The following is a 4,226-nucleotide window of genomic DNA, read 5'->3' as shown; positions in this document are numbered from 1 at the left end:
TTTCATTATCCAAAGGCAATGAGGAGATGGGGCTAGTTTAAAAGACTGCAGTCAAATTGGTTGAATTGCTACTTTTGTTTCAGATAAAATTGGAATCTTTATAGGTAAGGTAAAAAAGCTGGTTTGAAGAGCAGCTGAGCTCAAGCAAAACGCAAAATAAAGGAAACATGGGTACGCGACGCTGCAGGGATAGTCACAGCACACACTTCTCAATCAACATCTGTCACTGATGAGACTCTCTCAGAGGAAAGTTTGCAGCAGAGTATTTGCTTCATCAATAATCACTAAGTTTTAGTGGTGACTGACACTGAGAAGACAAAACACATAGACATGTAAAGCAGCGCAATAGCAAAAAAATGGAAATTAGGAAAAATTGTTTTCATGCTATCAAATTAATAAATAATTTCTGACTCATCCTTTTAATAGCATAAATTTACTTTTTTAATATTCATGTTCCCAGAAATACATGTATTTATGTTTCAGTAATATTTTATAATTTCATAGCACGATAAAAAACAATCTAAAAAAAAGAAATATATATCATAAAAACAAAAGGAGATAATGCATTTTTAAAATTCTGTATAAATATCCATGTCAGCCTAACCTGTTTAGAAAGGTTCTGTGAAGATTATCTCTATAAATTATGAAATATATAAATATATCTAAAGTATGAATTTACCAAAATAAACAATTATTCCTGCCCATAATTTGTTTCTGGCTGAGACTGCACAATTCTTCATCATCCAGTCTCAATAATTATCTCCGCAAAGATGAAAAAATGTGGACCTTTGTTTACCATTAAAGAAGTTACTAAAATACACTGTGAATTTTTCCAATAAATGTTACCTAATAAGTAGCCTAAATGTTACCTAATTAGTAGCCTAAAAGAGTCTCTAGTTAGGAAACTCTTATTTCTATAAGCAAAAATCACATTGACCTCTGTGGGGAGTATGAGCATGAATGGCTAGTTTATATGTAAGAAAATGTAAGATATCTTGTCCCTCCCTCCTTCTTGCTATATTCCAAAACTTTTTTCTTTTCCTGCTTCCTAGGTTACAGTCACTGCTCTGAAAAGAACTATTTTGCTCCTTTGTCCCTGATATGCAACCACAGGCTCGGTAGGATTAAAATACATTTTGTTTCCTTGTACCCTGAGAGCAAATGATCAATTTACTTTCCGCAATTTCTTGTCATCGTCAATGAAATTTATTGCTCCCCAATTTTTGTGTGGAACCTTTAAGTTACATTTGTCGTATTTTTATGTTTTCTTGAAATTATTGCAAATTTAAACCTGGAGGTAACAAGAACAGATCTCATAAGAATCTCCTTTTCTTCTAATGTGCAGGCATACATCTTGCTTTGGAAGGCATAATCCAACTAAAAAATTCCCTGCTCATCACTTAAATAAAGCTATTTCTAAGGCAGAGTGTTACTCTGTTACTCATTTATTTACTAAATCTAATACTAGACAAAAGATCTTGGTGAAAGAAAACCCCAAACATATACAAAAAATTATTCCTTTCATTAATATGCATGTTGCATTCTAACCTCTAATTTTTATTTTTTTTTAGTGAATGAAATCTTACTAGGCTATTTAAATTCATATTATTTCAATATATTCTTATTTATTTAGGACGTTCAATAGGACAAATACAGGGGGTGCGCATTGGCTTATTTCTCCCCATATTTAGAACAAAACTCAGTGAGGAATAGTACAGGCTTTAAATAATGTGATCAGTAAATTATCTATCAAAACAGATTCTCTTTCAGATGTGCCACAAAAACCCTACTTAAAAGAATGACAAAGCTTTCTGTAGTAAATATTTATTTTTTAAAAAAACAAACTGGATGCTTTGTACAGTAGGAAAACTTACAAGTCAGAGTCTTCTGACTAGTTGTAGAAAAGACACTGATGATTCTTAAATTTTAAGGCAGGCAGAAGCTTTGGGGTTAATTACCACATGCCTTTGGAAATTTCCTGTCTATTGACACACCTCCAATATTATGAGTACCATTTATTTACAGGAGTGAACTCACCAAAGAGGTATGGTTTTGGACAAAGGTCAGTAAAAGAGAATGCAAATGCTGGCAAGAATCTCTCTTGTATCAAACCCAGCAAACCTCCCCAGGTCTCAGAAGTGATGTACAGTGGATGATCAAGTGAAAGGTTAAAAGGAGTGTAAGTACAAAAAAGTTGCACCTCTCTTGGTACAATCACTAAGTTGTTGGTAACCGGCAGTTAAGGACTTTTTGATGTTGAGATTGTTCTCTGGACATTTCCTTCTACTAATGTTTGAGAAACTTATCATACATCAATTTCCTAATTCTTCTTCTAGCTCTATTATTGAGCTTTATCATTCCATGAAAATTGTGACTGTATTGTATTTTATAATAAGACCTTCTCCTTAATTTCTTCTAAGCTTGTTCCCTAACAATTTTGCTACAAGGTAAACTTTACTTGGTTATAGTATTTGTACTGTTTGAGATTTTACATAATCTTTTATACATTCCTCCTCTCAGCCATCTTGCTTCCAAAGTGAAGAGTATTTTTAATTTCCATATTTCTGATCTGATTTATCTCCTGCCCCTCAAATTACCCTAATTCTGCTGCTTTTTTTTTAACAAGGATGGTCAGAATTGCATCTGCAAGACGCAAACTCACCAGACATATTGTCATAATGACAATTTCTGTTCTTTATTACTTTCTTAATACTTCCTAAATTCTATTTACCACTTTAACTGCCTCTGAACATTCAGCTGATGCTTTCAAAAATCTACTTATAATGACTACAAGATCTTTCAGAGCTCATTATTGTGCATCTATAGTAGGGTTATTGTGTTTCTCCCACCAAATGCATTATTTTGCATTCATTGGCATTGAGTTTTATCTGCCATTTCATTCCCATTTCCCGAGCTAATATCACAAGATATTCCTGCAGGTCTTCACAGTCAGCTGTAGATTTTAAGTCACTATTCTAAACATATCTTTTACACACACCACTGACTCTGTCAAAGGACTCCAGCAGATTTGAGAAGCAAAAATTATGTTGCAAATCATATTCCCTTTACATAAAGTACATTGACCTTTTCCAATGTATTGTAGTTACTTCACTATCTAATAAGCCTATCTTTCTCACAGCATTTATTTATAGTTTCAGGTTTGAAATCAAGCACCAAGAGACATCTGGGTACCTCTTGCTGCCCTTCAGAGATGCTCATTTGACTGTCAGATTGGTTACCATAGTCAGTATTTCAGCAATTTGATATTTGAATTTCCTTACTTCTCCTGGTTAAGAAATTGTATTGATGTCTTTCTGCAAGGTATTCTATTGAAATGTTTTGACATCTGACACTTTAATATGAGACAGTTGCTCCCTCTTCCTCCTCATTGTTTTTGTATTAATGAAAAAAATGAATTTAAATATTATGTTATGGCCTTATCTTTCTCAAGATCAGTCAGTATATTTCAATTGTCTGTTTAACTTTATTTCTGGTTGGATTCATGCTTCTGATATGTTTGAATAAAACTGGGGGTTTTCATTTTTATGCAACTAACAACTTGCTCATTGAAATCTCTTTTTGCTTTTATTGCTAGGGGTTTAAATCCAGAAAAATAAATTCATATTAATAGATTAAAGTTTCTATGCTATTTCATATTTTTATTCTTCTAGGCATTAATTTTGGGAAAATTTCTTTTTTTTTTCTAAGACCTTTTACTTTGCTGTTTTAGTAAAATAGGTGCCTTGCTTGATTGTTTACTTCCAGTTTTAAGGGGAATTTTGATAAGCAAAGTGCAGGATAATATGTAGTGCTCAGTAGTCTTCACTCTGTCATTAGATTTTACTCTTCTAGCTGTTCCTTCTCATACCTCTAGTTTCCAAACTGCAGCAGAACCTAAGGCATCATGCATGGAGAAAAACCCCAAAAGAAAAGGAGTAGCATGAAGTGATACCTCCCCAGACTCACAGCACTTCTGGTCTTGGATTTCCTAAACAAAGGTCTTTGTATTTATCTTTTGATTTTCTCCACATATTTGTCAAGTACATTTTTAACTCCTGTATTGCCTCCTTTCCTATGCTTTAGACCATCAGATAGAGGCTTCTTCTTCCAAAGCATTTAATTAACAAGCATACAGATGTAGGTACCAAGACCTGTGTGTCTACCCAGTTCTATCTTTTATGAACAGCGTTTATTTTCAAAAATCAGTGAGAGAAACATCCTGAAGT

This window comes from Pseudopodoces humilis, chromosome 6 (assembly GCF_049639895.1).
Source record: "Pseudopodoces humilis isolate 2021_Gansu_Grassland_sample_001 chromosome 6, ASM4963989v1, whole genome shotgun sequence".
Lineage (NCBI taxonomy): Eukaryota > Metazoa > Chordata > Aves > Passeriformes > Paridae > Pseudopodoces > Pseudopodoces humilis.
Note: the sequence above shows the minus strand (reverse complement) of the source record.